Raw genomic sequence first — 15,793 nt, 5'->3', positions numbered from 1 at the left:
GAAAGGCCCCTACTTCAAATGATCCTCAGTGGACGGTGGTCTTCCTTCCACTGATGGCTAAAATCACTGGCAATCAATATGAATGGTCCGTCTTCCACTAACCTACAGGATCTTCTTTCTCACTAGCCATCAGTGAGAAAAACACAACATCAGTGGACAAACACAGCAGCTGTTTCTACGCCAATCTTTTCAACCATGACCTTTTTCTACTGACCACTACTCTGCAGGGTCCCATCGCTCACTGACCATTAGCGTAAGGGGTCCTTTTTTCCTAAGACTACCAATGTAAGGTAACCTTCTTCCACTGACCACAAATCTTTAGTGTCCACTCTACCTTCATCATCAGTTTAAGAAGGTCTATCTTCCAATAACCACCAATGTAATGTGGTTCTTCTTCCACTTACCACTAATCTACAGGATCCCTATTTTCACTGACCGTATTGTAAATGGGGCCTTCTTGCAATGTATATGCTGTGAATCAGCTCTACCGTACAGAAGCATAGTCAGCTGTGATGGCCGAGTGGTTAAGGCGTTGGACTCGAAATCCAATAGGATCTCCCTGCGCAGGTTCAAATCCTGCTCACAGCGTGAGAGTTTTGAAAACATGAGTGTGAAAGGCCCCTACTTCAAATGATCCTCAGTGGACGGTGGTCTTCCTTCCACTGATGGCTAAAATCACTGGCAATCAATGTGAATGGTCCGTCTTCCACTACCCTACAGGATCTTCTTTCTCACTAGCCATCAGTGAGAAAAACACAACATCAGTGGACAAACACAGCAGCTGTTTCTACGCCAATCTTTTCAACCAGGACCTTTTTCTACTGACCACTACTCTGCAGGGTCCCATCGCTCACTGACCATTAGCGTAAGGGGTCTTTTTTTCCTAAGACTACCAATGTAAGGTAGCCTTCTTCCACTGACCACTAATCTTTAGTGTCCACTCTTCCTTCATCATCAGTTTAAGGAGGTCTATCTTCCAATAACCAATGTAATGTGGTTCTTCTTCCACTTACCACTAATCTACAGGATCCCTATTTTCACTGACCGTATTGTAAATGGGGCCTTCTTGCAATGTATATGCTGTGAATCAGCTCTACCGTACAGAAGCACAGGATCCCTATTTTCACTGACCGTATTGTAAATGGGGCCTTATTGCAATGTATATGCTGTGAATCAGCTCTACCGTACAGAAGCATAGTCAGCTGTGATGGCCGAGTGGTTAAGGCGTTGGACTCGAAATCCAATAGGGTCTCCCTGCGCAGGTTCAAATCCAGCTCACAGCGTCAGAGTTTTGAAAACATGAGTGTGAAAGGCCCCTACTTCAAATGATCCACAGTGGACGGTGGTCTTCCTTCCACTGATGGCTAAAATCACTGGCAATCAATGTGAATGGTCCGTCTTCCACTACCCTACAGGATCTTCTTTCTCACTAGCCATCAGTGAGAAAAACACAACATCAGTGGACAAACACAGCAGCTGTTTCTACGCCAATCTTTTCAACCAGGACCTTTTTCTACTGACCACTACTCTGCAGGGTCCCATCGCTCACTGACCATTAGCGTAAGGGGTCATTTTTTCCTAAGACTACCAATGTAAGGTAGCCTTCTTCCACTGACCACTAATCTTTAGTGTCCACTCTTCCTTCATCATCAGTTTAAGGAGGTCTATCTTCCAATAACCACCAATGTAATGTGGTTCTTCTTCCACTTACCACTAATCTACAGGATCCCTGTTTTCACTGACCGTAATGTAAAGGGGGCCTTCTTGCAATGTATATGCTGTGAATCAGCTCTACCATAGAGAGACATAATCAGCTGTGATGGCCGAGTGGTTAAGGCGTTGGACTCGAAATCCAATAGGGTCTCCCTGCGCAGGTTCAAATCCTGCTCACAGCGTGAGAGTTTTGAAAACATGAGTGTGAAAGGCACCTACTTCAAATGATCCGCAGTGGATGGTGGTCTTCCTTCCACTGATGGCTAAAATCACTGGCAATCAATGTGAATGGTCCGTCTTCCACTAACCTACAGGATCTTCTTTCTCACTAGCCATCAGTGAGAAAAACACAACATCAGTGGACAAACACAGCAGCTGTTTCTACGCCAATCTTTTCAACCAGGACATTTTTTTACTGACCACTACTCTGCAGTACGGTAGAGCTGATTCACAGCATATATATTGCAAGAAGGAACCCTTTACACTACGGTCAGTGAAAATAGGACCCCTTACGCTAATGGTCAGTGAGCGATGGGACCCTGCAGAGTAGTGGTCAGTAGAAAAAGGTCCTGGTTGAAAAGATTGGCGTAGAAACAGCTGCTGTTTTTGTCCACTGATGTCCACTCACAGCGAGAGAGTTTTGAAAACATGAGTGTGAAAGGCCCCTACTTCAAATGATCCTCAGTGGACGGTGGTCTTCCTTCCACTGATGGCTAAAATCACTGGCAATCAATGTGAATGGTCCGTCTTCCACTAACCTACAGGATCTTCTTTCTCACTAGCCATCAGTGAGAAAAACACAACATCAGTGGACAAACACAGCAGCTGTTTCTACGCCAATCTTTTCAACTAGGACCTTTTTCTACTGACCAGTACTCTGCAGGGTCCCATCGCTCACTGACCATTAGCGTAAGGGATCCTTTTTTCCTAAGACTACCAATGTAAGGTAGCCTTCTTCTACTGACCACAAATCTTTAGTGTCCACTCTTCCTTCATCATCAGTTTAAGGAGGTCTATCTTCCAATAACCACCAATGTAATGTGGTTCTTCTTCCACTTACCACTAATCTAAAGGATCCCTACATTCACTGACCGTAGTGTAAAGGGGGCCTTCTTTAATGTATATGCTGTGAATCAGCTCTACCGTACAGAAGCATAGTCAGCTGTGATGGCCGAGTGGTTAAGGCGTTGGACTCGAAATCCAATAGGGTCTCCCTGCGCAGGTTCAAATCCTGCTCACGGCGAGAGAGTTTTGAAAACATGAGTGTGAAAGGCACCTACTTCAAATGATCCTCAGTGGACAGTGGTCTTCCTTCCACTGATGGCTAAAATCACTGGCAATCAATGTGAATGGTCCGTCTTCCACAACCTACAGGATCTTCTTTCTCACTAGCCATCAGTGAGAAAAACACAACATCAGTGGACAAACACAGCAGCTGTTTCTACGCCTATCTTTTCAACCAGGACCTTTTTCTACTGACCACTACTCTGCAGGGTCCCATCGCTCACTGACCATTAGCGTAAGGGGTCCTTTTTTCCTAAGACTACCAATGTAAGGTAGCCTTCTACCACTGACCACTAATCTTTAGTGTGCACTCTTCCTTCATCATCAGTTTAAGGAGGTTTATCTTCCAATAACCACCAATGTAATGTGGTTCTTCTTCCACTTACCACTAATCTACAGGATCCCTATATTCACTGACCGTATTGTAAATGGGGCCTTCTTGCAATGTATATGCTGTGAATCAGCTCTACCGTAGGGAAGCATAGTCAGCTGTGATGGCCGAGTGGTTAAGGCGTTGGACTCGAAATCCAATAGGGTCTCCCTGCGCAGGTTCAAATCCTGCTCACAGCGAGAGAGTTTTGAAAACATGAGTGTGAAAGGCCCCTACTTCAAATGATCCTCAGTGGACGGTGGTCTTCCTTCCACTGATGGCTAAAATCACTGGCAATCAATGTGAATGGTCCGTCTTCCACTAACCTACAGGATCTTCTTTCTCACTAGCCATCAGTGAGAAAAACACAGCAGCTGTTTCTACGCCAATCTTTTCAACCAGGACCTTTTTCTACTGACCACTACTCTGCAGTACGGTAGAGCTGATTCACAGCATATATATTGCAAGAAGGAACCCTTTACACTACGGTCAGTGAAAATAGGACCCCTTACCCTAATGGTCAGTGAGCGATGGGACCCTGCAGAGTAGTGGTCAGTAGAAAAAGGTCCTGGTTGAAAAGATTGGCGTAGAAACAGCTGCTGTTTTTGTCCACTGATGTCCACTCACAGCGAGAGAGTTTTGAAAACATGAGTGTGAAAGGCCCCTACTTCAAATGATCCTCAGTGGACGGTGGTCTTCCTTCCACTGACAGCTAAAATCACTAGCAATCAATATGAATGGTCCGTCTTCCACTAACCTACAGGATCTTCTTTCTCACTAGCCATCAGTGAGAAAAACACAACATCAGTGGACAAACACAGCAGCTGTTTCTACGCCAATCTTTTCAACCAGGACCTTTTTCTACTGACCACTACTCTGCAGTACGGTAGAGCTGATTCACAGCATATACATTGCAAGAAGGAACCCTTTACACTACGGTCAGTGAAAAAAGGACCCCTTACACTAATGGTCAGTGAGCGATGGGACCCTGCAGAGTAGTGGTCAGTAGAAAAAGGTCCTGGTTGAAAAGATTGGCGTAGAAACAGCTGCTGTGTTTGTCCACTGATGTCCACTCACAGCGAGAGAGTTTTGAAAACATGAGTGTGAAAGGCCCCTACTTCAAATGATCCTCAGTGGATGGTGGTATTCCTTCCAGTGATGGCTAAAATCACTGGCAATCAATGGGAATGGTCCGTCTTCCACTAACCTACAGGATCTTCTTTCTCACTAGCCATCAGTGAGAAAAACACAACATCAGTGGACAAACACATCAGCTGTTTCTACGCCAATCTTTTCAACCAGGACCTTTTTCTACTGACCACTACTCTGCAGGGTCCCATCGCTCACTGACCATTAGCGTAACAGGTCCTTTTTTCCTAAGACTACCAATGTAAGGTAGCCTTCTTCCACTTACCACTAATCTACAGGATCCCTATTTTCACTGACCGTAGTGTAAATGGGGCCTTCTTGCAATGTATATGCTGTGAATCAGCTCTACCATACAGAAGCATAGTCAGCTGTGATGGCCGAGTGGTTAAGGCGTTGTACTCGAAATCCAATAGGGTCTCCCTGCGCAGGTTCAAATCCTGCTCACAGCGTGAGAGTTTTGAAAACATGAGTGTGAAAGGCCCCTACTTCAAATGATCCTCAGTGGACGGTGGTCTTCCTTCCACTGATGGCTAAAATCACTGGCAATCAATGTGAATGGTCCGTCTTCCACTAACCTACAGGATCTTCTTTCTCACTAGCCATCAGTGAGAAAAACACAGCAGCTGTTTCTACGCCAATCTTTTCAACCAGGACCTTTTTCTACTGACCACTACTCTGCAGTACGGTAGAGCTGATTCACAGCATATATATTGCAAGAAGGAACTTTTTACACTACGGTCAGTGAAAATAGGACCCCTTATGCTAATGGTCAGTGAGCGATGGGACCCTGCAGAGTAGTGGTCAGTAGAAAAAGGTCCTGGTTGAAAAGATTGGCGTAGAAACAGCTGCTGTTTTTTTTCACTGATGTCCACTCACAGCGAGAGAGTTTTGAAAACATGAGTGTGAAAGGCCCCTACTTCAAATGATCCTCAGTGGACGGTGGTCTTCCTTCCACTGATGGCTAAAATCACTGGCAATCAATGTAAATGGTCCGTCTTCCACTAACCTACAGGATCTTCTTTCTCACTAGCCATCAGTGAGAAAAACACAACATCAGTGGACAAACACAGCAGCTGTTTCTACGCCAATCTTTTCAACTAGGACCTTTTTCTACTGACCAGTACTCTGCAGGGTCCCATCGCTCACTGACCATTAGCGTAAGGGATCCTTTTTTCCTAAGACTACCAATGTAAGGTAGCCTTCTTCTACTGACCACAAATCTTTAGTGTCCACTCTTCCTTCATCATCAGTTTAAGGAGGTCTATCTTCCAATAACCACCAATGTAATGTGGTTCTTCTTCCACTTACCACTAATCTAAAGGATCCCTATACTCACTGACCGTAGTGTAAAGGGGGCCTTCTTTAATGTATATGCTGTGAATCAGCTCTACCGTACAGAAGCATAGTCAGCTGTGATGGCCGAGTGGTTAAGGCGTTGGACTCGAAATCCAATAGGGTCTCCCTGCGCAGGTTCAAATCCTGCTCACAGCGAGAGAGTTTTGAAAACATGAGTGTGAAAGGCCCCTACTTCAAATGATGCTCAGTGGATGGTGGTCTTCCTTCCACTGATGGCTAAAATCACTGGCAATCAATGTGAATGGTCTGTCTTCCACTAACCTACAGGATCTTCTTTCTCACTAGCCATCAGTGGACAAACACAGCAGCTGTTTCTACGCCAATCTTTTCAACCAGGACCTTTTTCTACTGACCACTACTCTGCAGTACGGTAGAGCTGATTCACAGCATATACATTGCAAGAAGGAACCCTTTACACTACGGTCAGTGAAAACAGGACCCCTTATGCTAATGGTCAGTGAGCGATGGGACCCTGCAGAGTAGTGGTCAGTAGAAAAAGGTCCTGGGTGAAAAGATTGGCGTAGAAACAGCCGCTGTGTTTGTCCACTGATGTCCACTCACAGTGAGAGAGTTTTGAAAACATGAGTGTGAAAGGCCCCTACTTCAAATGATCCTCAGTGGACAGTGGTCTTCCTTCCACTGATGGCTAAAATCACTGGCAATCAATATGAATGGTCCGTCTTCCACAACCTACAGGATCTTCTTTCTCACTAGCCATCAGTGAGAAAAACACAACATCAGTGGACAAACACAGCAGCTGTTTCTACGCCTATCTTTTCAACCAGGACCTTTTTCTACTGACCACTACTCTGCAGGGTCCCATCGCTCACTGACCATTAGCGTAAGGGGTCCTTTTTTCCTAAGACTACCAATGTAAGGTAGCCTTCTACCACTGACCACTAATCTTTAGTGTGCACTCTTCCTTCATCATCAGTTTAAGGAGGTTTATCTTCCAATAACCACCAATGTAATGTGGTTCTTCTTCCACTTACCACTAATCTACAGGATCCCTATATTCACTGACCGTATTGTAAATGGGGCCTTCTTGCAATGTATATGCTGTGAATCAGCTCTACCGTAGGGAAGCATAGTCAGCTGTGATGGCCGAGTGGTTAAGGCGTTGGACTCGAAATCCAATAGGGTCTCCCTGCGCAGGTTCAAATCCTGCTCACAGCGAGAGAGTTTTGAAAACATGAGTGTGAAAGGCCCCTACTTCAAATGATCCTCAGTGGACGGTGGTCTTCCTTCCACTGATGGCTAAAATCACTGGCAATCAATGTGAATGGTCCGTCTTCCACTAACCTACAGGATCTTCTTTCTCACTAGCCATCAGTGAGAAAAACACAGCAGCTGTTTCTACGCCAATCTTTTCAACCAGGACCTTTTTCTACTGACCACTACTCTGCAGTACGGTAGAGCTGATTCACAGCATATATATTGCAAGAAGGAACCCTTTACACTACGGTCAGTGAAAATAGGACCCCTTACCCTAATGGTCAGTGAGCGATGGGACCCTGCAGAGTAGTGGTCAGTAGAAAAAGGTCCTGGTTGAAAAGATTGGCGTAGAAACAGCTGCTGTTTTTGTCCACTGATGTCCACTCACAGCGAGAGAGTTTTGAAAACATGAGTGTGAAAGGCCCCTACTTCAAATGATCCTCAGTGGACGGTGGTCTTCCTTCCACTGACAGCTAAAATCACTAGCAATCAATATGAATGGTCCGTCTTCCACTAACCTACAGGATCTTCTTTCTCACTAGCCATCAGTGAGAAAAACACAACATCAGTGGACAAACACAGCAGCTGTTTCTACGCCAATCTTTTCAACCAGGACCTTTTTCTACTGACCACTACTCTGCAGTACGGTAGAGCTGATTCACAGCATATACATTGCAAGAAGGAACCCTTTACACTACGGTCAGTGAAAAAAGGACCCCTTACACTAATGGTCAGTGAGCGATGGGACCCTGCAGAGTAGTGGTCAGTAGAAAAAGGTCCTGGTTGAAAAGATTGGCGTAGAAACAGCTGCTGTGTTTGTCCACTGATGTCCACTCACAGCGAGAGAGTTTTGAAAACATGAGTGTGAAAGGCCCCTACTTCAAATGATCCTCAGTGGATGGTGGTATTCCTTCCAGTGATGGCTAAAATCACTGGCAATCAATGTGAATGGTCCGTCTTCCACTAACCTACAGGATCTTCTTTCTCACTAGCCATCAGTGAGAAAAACACAACATCAGTGGACAAACACATCAGCTGTTTCTACGCCAATCTTTTCAACCAGGACCTTTTTCTACTGACCACTACTCTGCAGGGTCCCATCGCTCACTGACCATTAGCGTAACAGGTCCTTTTTTCCTAAGACTACCAATGTAAGGTAGCCTTCTTCCACTTACCACTAATCTACAGGATCCCTATTTTCACTGACCATAGTGTAAAGGGGGCCTTCTTGCAATGTATATGCTGTGAATCAGCTCTACCATACAGAAGCATAGTCAGCTGTGATGGCCGAGTGGTTAAGGCGTTGTACTCGAAATCCAATAGGGTCTCCCTGCGCAGGTTCAAATCCTGCTCACAGCGTGAGAGTTTTGAAAACATGAGTGTGAAAGGCCCCTACTTCAAATGATCCTCAGTGGACGGTGGTCTTCCTTCCACTGATGGCTAAAATCACTGGCAATCAATGTGAATGGTCCGTCTTCCACTAACCTACAGGATCTTCTTTCTCACTAGCCATCAGTGAGAAAAACACAGCAGCTGTTTCTACGCCAATCTTTTCAACCAGGACCTTTTTCTACTGACCACTACTCTGCAGTACGGTAGAGCTGATTCACAGCATATATATTGCAAGAAGGAACCCTTTACACTACGGTCAGTGAAAATAGGACCCCTTATGCTAATGGTCAGTGAGCGATGGGACCCTGCAGAGTAGTGGTCAGTAGAAAAAGGTCCTGGTTGAAAAGATTGGCGTAGAAACAGCTGCTGTTTTTTTTCACTGATGTCCACTCACAGCGAGAGAGTTTTGAAAACATGAGTGTGAAAGGCCCCTACTTCAAATGATCCTCAGTGGACGGTGGTCTTCCTTCCACTGATGGCTAAAATCACTGGCAATCAATGTAAATGGTCCGTCTTCCACTAACCTACAGGATCTTCTTTCTCACTAGCCATCAGTGAGAAAAACACAACATCAGTGGACAAACACAGCAGCTGTTTCTACGCCAATCTTTTCAACTAGGACCTTTTTCTACTGACCAGTACTCTGCAGGGTCCCATCGCTCACTGACCATTAGCGTAAGGGATCCTTTTTTCCTAAGACTACCAATGTAAGGTAGCCTTCTTCTACTGACCACAAATCTTTAGTGTCCACTCTTCCTTCATCATCAGTTTAAGGAGGTCTATCTTCCAATAACCACCAATGTAATGTGGTTCTTCTTCCACTTACCACTAATCTAAAGGATCCCTATACTCACTGACCGTAGTGTAAAGGGGGCCTTCTTTAATGTATATGCTGTGAATCAGCTCTACCGTACAGAAGCATAGTCAGCTGTGATGGCCGAGTGGTTAAGGCGTTGGACTCGAAATCCAATAGGGTCTCCCTGCGCAGGTTCAAATCCTGCTCACAGCGAGAGAGTTTTGAAAACATGAGTGTGAAAGGCCCCTACTTCAAATGATGCTCAGTGGATGGTGGTCTTCCTTCCACTGATGGCTAAAATCACTGGCAATCAATGTGAATGGTCTGTCTTCCACTAACCTACAGGATCTTCTTTCTCACTAGCCATCAGTGGACAAACACAGCAGCTGTTTCTACGCCAATCTTTTCAACCAGGACCTTTTTCTACTGACCACTACTCTGCAGTACGGTAGAGCTGATTCACAGCATATACATTGCAAGAAGGAACCCTTTACACTACGGTCAGTGAAAACAGGACCCCTTATGCTAATGGTCAGTGAGCGATGGGACCCTGCAGAGTAGTGGTCAGTAGAAAAAGGTCCTGGGTGAAAAGATTGGCGTAGAAACAGCCGCTGTGTTTGTCCACTGATGTCCACTCACAGTGAGAGAGTTTTGAAAACATGAGTGTGAAAGGCCCCTACTTCAAATGATCCTCAGTGGACGGTGGTCTTCCTTCCACTGATGGCTAAAATCACTGGCAATCAATATGAATGGTCCGTCTTCCACTAACCTACAGGATCTTCTTTCTCACTAGCCATCAGTGAGAAAAACACAACATCAGTGGACAAACACAGCAGCTGTTTCTACGCCAATCTTTTCAACCAAGACATTTTTTTACTGACCACTACTCTACAGGGTCCCATCGCTCACTGACCATTAGCATAAGGGCTCCTTTTTTCCTAAGACTACCAAAGTAAGGTAGCCTTCTTCCACTGACCACTAATCTTTAGTGTCCACTCTTCCTTCATCATCAGTTTAAGGAGGTCTATCTTCCAATAACCACCAATGTAATGTGGTTCTTCTTCCACTTACCACTAATCTAAAGGATCCCTATATTCACTGACCGTAGTGTAAAGGGGGCCTTCTTTAATGTATATGCTGTGAATCAGCTCTACTGTACGGAAGCATAGTCAGCTGTGATGGCCGAGTGGTTAAGGCGTTGGACTCGAAATCCAATAGCGTCTCCCTGCGCAGGTTCAAATCCTGCTCACAGCAAGAGAGTTTTGAAAACATGAGTGTGAAAGGCCCCTACTTCAAATGATGCTCAGTGGACGGTGGTCTTCCTTCCACTGATGGCTAAAATCACTGGCAATCAATATGAATGGTCCGTCTTCCACTACCCTACAGGATTTTCTTTCTCACTAGCCATCAGTGAGAAAAACACAACATCAGTGGGCAAACACAGCAGCTGTTTCTACGCCAATCTTTTCAACCAGGACCTTCTTCTACTGACCACTACTCTGCAGTATGGTAGAGCTGATTCACAGCATATACATTGCAAGAAGGAACCCTTTACACTACGGTCAGTGAAAAAAGGACCCCTTACGCTAATGGTCAGTGAGCGATGGGACCCTGCAGAGTAGTGGTCAGTAGAAAAAGGTCCTGGTTGAAAAGATTGGCGTAGAAACAGCTGCTGTGTTTGTCCACTGATGTCCACTCACAGCGAGAGAGTTTTGAAAACATGAGTGTGAAAGGCCCCTACTTCAAATGATCCTCAGTGGACGGTGGTCTTCCTTCCACTGATGGCTAAAATCACTGGCAATCAATGTGAATGGTCCGTCTTCCACTAACCTACAGGATCTACTTTCTCACAAGGTCATCAGTGAGAAAAACACAACATCAGTGGACAAACACAGCAGCTGTTTCTACGCCAATCTTTTCAACCAGGACCTTTTTCTACTGACCAGTACTCTGCAGGGTCCCATCGCTCACTGACCATTAGCGTAAGGGATCCTTTTTTCCTAAGACTACCAATGTAAGGTAGCCTTCTTCCACTGACCACAAATCTTTAGTGTCCACTCTTCCTTCATCATCAGTTTAAGGAGGTCTATCTTCCAATAACCACCAATGTAATGTGGTTCTTCTTCCACTTACCACTAATCTAAAGGATCCCTATATTCACTGACCGTAGTGTAAAGGGGGCCTTCTTTAATGTATATGCTGTGAATCAGCTCTACCGTAAAGAAGCATAGTCAGCTGTGATGGCCGAGTGGTTAAGGCGTTGGACTCGAAATCCAATAGGGTCTCCCTGCGCAGGTTCAAATTCTGCTCACAGCGAGAGAGTTTTGAAAACATGAGTGTGAAAGGCCCCTACTTCAAACGATGCTCAGTGGACGGTGGTCTTCCTTCCACTGATGGCTAAATTCACTGGCAATCAATGTGAATGGTCTGTCTTCCACTAACCTACAGGATCTTCTTTCTCACTAGCCATCAGTGGACAAACACAGCAGGTGTTTCTACGCCAATCTTTTCAACCAGGACATTTTTTTACTGACCACTACTCTACAGGGTCCCATCGCTCACTGACCATTGAATGGGGAAAGAACAAAAAGAGGGCGCACAGGCCTAGTGCATTACCATAAAAAATGTTTAATAAAAAATAAAGTAGGTGTTGTACTCACAAACGACAATATAGTCAAGGCACATCATAGAAGAACAGCTGGATCAACACCGCGCTGAGTAACAGTCCACAATAGGGAGTTTAGACATCCAAAAGGCTGACGCGTTTCGAGGACTTGCCTCTTCCTCAGAGCCCTGCGTTGGACTTGAAATCCAGTAAGGAGAGTTTTGAAAACATGAGTGTGAAAGGCCCCTACTTCAAATGATCCTCAGTGGACGTTGGTCTTCCTTCCACTGATGGCTAAAATCACTGGCACTCAATGTGAATGGTCCGTCTTCCACTAACCTACAGGATCTTCTTTCTCACTAGCCATCAGTGAGAAAAACACAACATCAGTGGACAAACACAGCAGCTGTTTCTACGCCAATCTTTTCAAATAGGACATTTTTTTACTGACCACTACTCTACAGGGTCCCATCGCTCACTGACCATTAGCATAAGGGGTCCTTTTTTCCTAAGACTACCAATGTAAGGTAGCCTTCTTCCACTGACCACTAATCTTTAGTGTCCACTCTTCCTTCATCATCAGTTTAAGGAGGTCTATCTTCCAATAACCACCAATGTAATGTGGTTCTTCTTCCACTTACCACTAATCTACAGGATCCCTATTTTCACTGACCGTAGTGTAAAGGGGGCCTTCTTGCAATGTATATGCTGTGAATCAGCTCTACCGTATGGAAACATAGTCAGCTGTGATGGCCGAGTGGTTAAGGCGTTGGACTCGAAATCCAATAGGGTCTCCCTGCGCAGTTTCAAATCCTGTTCACAGCGAGAGAGTTTTGAAAACATGAGTGTGAAAGGCCCCTACTTCAAATGATCCTCAGTGGACGGTGGTCTTCCTTCCACTGATGGCTAAATTCACTGGCAATCAATGTGAATGGTCTGTCTTCCACTAACCTACAGGATCTTCTTTCTCACTAGCCATCAGTGGACAAACACAGCAGTTGTTTCTACGCCAATCTTTTCAAATAGGACATTTTTTTACTGACCACTACTCTACAGGGTCCCATCGCTCACTGACCATTAGCATAAGGGCTCCTTTTTTCCTAAGACTACCAATGTAAGGTAGCCTTCTTCCACTGACCACTAATCTTTAGTGTCCACTCTTCCTTCATCATCAGTTTAAGGAGGTCTATCTTCCAATAACCACCAATGTAATGTGGTTCTTCTTCCACTTACCACTAATCTACAGGATCCCTATTTTCACTGACCGTAGTGTAAAGGGGGCCTTCTTGCAATGTATATGCTGTGAATCAGCTCTAATGTACAGAGGCATAGTCAGCTGTGATGGCCGAGTGGTTAAGGCGTTGGACTCGAAATCCAATAGGGTCTCCCTGCGCAGGTTCAAATCCTGCTCACAGCGTGAGAGTTTTGAAAACATGAGTGTGAAAGGCCCCTACTTCAAATGATCCTCAGTGGACGGTGGTCTTCCTTCCACTGATGGCTAAAATCACTGGCAATCAATATGAATGGTCCGTCTTCCACTAACCTACAGGATCTTCTTTCTCACTAGCCATCAGTGAGAAAAACACAACATCAGTGGACAAACACAGCAGCTGTTTCTACGCCAATCTTTTCAACCAGGACCTTCTTCTACTGACCACTACTCTGCAGTATGGTAGAGCTGATTCACAGCATATACATTGCAAGAAGGAACCCTTTACACTACGGTCAGTGAAAAAAGGACCCCTTACGCTAATGGTCAGTGAGCGATGGGACCCTGCAGAGTAGTGGTCAGTAGAAAAAGGTCCTGGTTGAAAAGATTGGCGTAGAAACAGCTGCTGTGTTTGTCCACTGATGTCCACTCACAGCGAGAGAGTTTTGAAAACATGAGTGTGAAAGGCCCCTACTTCAAATGATCCTCAGTGGATGGTGGTATTCCTTCCAGTGATGGCTAAAATCACTGGCAATCAATGTGAATGGTCCGTCTTCCACTAACCTACAGGATCTTCTTTCTCACTAGCCATCAGTGAGAAAAACACAACATCAGTGGACAAACACATCAGCTGTTTCTACGCCAATCTTTTCAACCAGGACCTTTTTCTACTGACCACTACTCTGCAGGGTCCCATCGCTCACTGACCATTAGCGTAACAGGTCCTTTTTTCCTAAGACTACCAATGTAAGGTAGCCTTCTTCCACTTACCACTAATCTACAGGATCCCTATTTTCACTGACCATAGTGTAAAGGGGGCCTTCTTGCAATGTATATGCTGTGAATCAGCTCTACCATACAGAAGCATAGTCAGCTGTGATGGCCGAGTGGTTAAGGCGTTGTACTCGAAATCCAATAGGGTCTCCCTGCGCAGGTTCAAATCCTGCTCACAGCGTGAGAGTTTTGAAAACATGAGTGTGAAAGGCCCCTACTTCAAATGATCCTCAGTGGACGGTGGTCTTCCTTCCACTGATGGCTAAAATCACTGGCAATCAATGTGAATGGTCCGTCTTCCACTAACCTACAGGATCTTCTTTCTCACTAGCCATCAGTGAGAAAAACACAGCAGCTGTTTCTACGCCAATCTTTTCAACCAGGACCTTTTTCTACTGACCACTACTCTGCAGTACGGTAGAGCTGATTCACAGCATATATATTGCAAGAAGGAACCCTTTACACTACGGTCAGTGAAAATAGGACCCCTTATGCTAATGGTCAGTGAGCGATGGGACCCTGCAGAGTAGTGGTCAGTAGAAAAAGGTCCTGGTTGAAAAGATTGGCGTAGAAACAGCTGCTGTTTTTTTTCACTGATGTCCACTCACAGCGAGAGAGTTTTGAAAACATGAGTGTGAAAGGCCCCTACTTCAAATGATCCTCAGTGGACGGTGGTCTTCCTTCCACTGATGGCTAAAATCACTGGCAATCAATGTAAATGGTCCGTCTTCCACTAACCTACAGGATCTTCTTTCTCACTAGCCATCAGTGAGAAAAACACAACATCAGTGGACAAACACAGCAGCTGTTTCTACGCCAATCTTTTCAACTAGGACCTTTTTCTACTGACCAGTACTCTGCAGGGTCCCATCGCTCACTGACCATTAGCGTAAGGGATCCTTTTTTCCTAAGACTACCAATGTAAGGTAGCCTTCTTCTACTGACCACAAATCTTTAGTGTCCACTCTTCCTTCATCATCAGTTTAAGGAGGTCTATCTTCCAATAACCACCAATGTAATGTGGTTCTTCTTCCACTTACCACTAATCTAAAGGATCCCTATACTCACTGACCGTAGTGTAAAGGGGGCCTTCTTTAATGTATATGCTGTGAATCAGCTCTACCGTACAGAAGCATAGTCAGCTGTGATGGCCGAGTGGTTAAGGCGTTGGACTCGAAATCCAATAGGGTCTCCCTGCGCAGGTTCAAATCCTGCTCACAGCGAGAGAGTTTTGAAAACATGAGTGTGAAAGGCCCCTACTTCAAATGATGCTCAGTGGATGGTGGTCTTCCTTCCACTGATGGCTAAAATCACTGGCAATCAATGTGAATGGTCTGTCTTCCACTAACCTACAGGATCTTCTTTCTCACTAGCCATCAGTGGACAAACACAGCAGCTGTTTCTACGCCAATCTTTTCAACCAGGACCTTTTTCTACTGACCACTACTCTGCAGTACGGTAGAGCTGATTCACAGCATATACATTGCAAGAAGGAACCCTTTACACTACGGTCAGTGAAAACAGGACCCCTTATGCTAATGGTCAGTGAGCGATGGGACCCTGCAGAGTAGTGGTCAGTAGAAAAAGGTCCTGGGTGAAAAGATTGGCGTAGAAACAGCCGCTGTGTTTGTCCACTGATGTCCACTCACAGTGAGAGAGTTTTGAAAACATGAGTGTGAAAGGCCCCTACTTCAAATGATCCTCAGTGGA

The 15,793-nt window shown here is 45.2% G+C and overlaps 1 protein-coding gene and 16 non-coding genes across 18 annotated transcripts in view; 16 read left to right on the top strand and 1 right to left on the bottom strand.

Moving 5' to 3' along the window:
• ADGRL1 (adhesion G protein-coupled receptor L1) overlaps positions 1 to 15,793 on the bottom strand; it is a 584,175-nt gene that overhangs the window by 287,204 nt on the left and 281,178 nt on the right. The gene's annotated exons all lie outside the window — the stretch shown is intronic.
• On the top strand, positions 507 to 588 carry TRNAS-CGA (transfer RNA serine (anticodon CGA)). Its single transcript has one exon. It is a non-coding gene; the product is annotated as a tRNA-Ser (tRNA).
• TRNAS-CGA (transfer RNA serine (anticodon CGA)) lies at positions 1,202 to 1,283 on the top strand. The gene has a single exon. It is a non-coding gene; the product is annotated as a tRNA-Ser (tRNA).
• Positions 1,814 to 1,895, top strand: TRNAS-CGA (transfer RNA serine (anticodon CGA)). The gene has a single exon. It is a non-coding gene; the product is annotated as a tRNA-Ser (tRNA).
• On the top strand, positions 2,875 to 2,956 carry TRNAS-CGA (transfer RNA serine (anticodon CGA)). Its single transcript has one exon. It is a non-coding gene; the product is annotated as a tRNA-Ser (tRNA).
• On the top strand, positions 3,486 to 3,567 carry TRNAS-CGA (transfer RNA serine (anticodon CGA)). The gene has a single exon. It is a non-coding gene; the product is annotated as a tRNA-Ser (tRNA).
• TRNAS-CGA (transfer RNA serine (anticodon CGA)) lies at positions 4,884 to 4,965 on the top strand. Its single transcript has one exon. It is a non-coding gene; the product is annotated as a tRNA-Ser (tRNA).
• On the top strand, positions 5,926 to 6,007 carry TRNAS-CGA (transfer RNA serine (anticodon CGA)). The gene has a single exon. It is a non-coding gene; the product is annotated as a tRNA-Ser (tRNA).
• TRNAS-CGA (transfer RNA serine (anticodon CGA)) lies at positions 6,967 to 7,048 on the top strand. The gene has a single exon. It is a non-coding gene; the product is annotated as a tRNA-Ser (tRNA).
• On the top strand, positions 8,365 to 8,446 carry TRNAS-CGA (transfer RNA serine (anticodon CGA)). Its single transcript has one exon. It is a non-coding gene; the product is annotated as a tRNA-Ser (tRNA).
• On the top strand, positions 9,407 to 9,488 carry TRNAS-CGA (transfer RNA serine (anticodon CGA)). The gene has a single exon. It is a non-coding gene; the product is annotated as a tRNA-Ser (tRNA).
• On the top strand, positions 10,448 to 10,529 carry TRNAS-CGA (transfer RNA serine (anticodon CGA)). Its single transcript has one exon. It is a non-coding gene; the product is annotated as a tRNA-Ser (tRNA).
• On the top strand, positions 11,510 to 11,591 carry TRNAS-CGA (transfer RNA serine (anticodon CGA)). Its single transcript has one exon. It is a non-coding gene; the product is annotated as a tRNA-Ser (tRNA).
• TRNAS-CGA (transfer RNA serine (anticodon CGA)) lies at positions 12,624 to 12,705 on the top strand. Its single transcript has one exon. It is a non-coding gene; the product is annotated as a tRNA-Ser (tRNA).
• TRNAS-CGA (transfer RNA serine (anticodon CGA)) lies at positions 13,216 to 13,297 on the top strand. The gene has a single exon. It is a non-coding gene; the product is annotated as a tRNA-Ser (tRNA).
• On the top strand, positions 14,183 to 14,264 carry TRNAS-CGA (transfer RNA serine (anticodon CGA)). Its single transcript has one exon. It is a non-coding gene; the product is annotated as a tRNA-Ser (tRNA).
• On the top strand, positions 15,225 to 15,306 carry TRNAS-CGA (transfer RNA serine (anticodon CGA)). The gene has a single exon. It is a non-coding gene; the product is annotated as a tRNA-Ser (tRNA).

The sequence above is a fragment of the Staurois parvus genome, unplaced genomic scaffold (genome assembly GCF_062004578.1).
Source record: "Staurois parvus isolate SC_StPar_1 unplaced genomic scaffold, SC_StPar_1.0 ptg001328l, whole genome shotgun sequence".
In the NCBI taxonomy this organism is placed as follows: domain Eukaryota; kingdom Metazoa; phylum Chordata; class Amphibia; order Anura; family Ranidae; genus Staurois; species Staurois parvus.
This window is presented reverse-complemented; position numbering and strand designations above follow the sequence as displayed.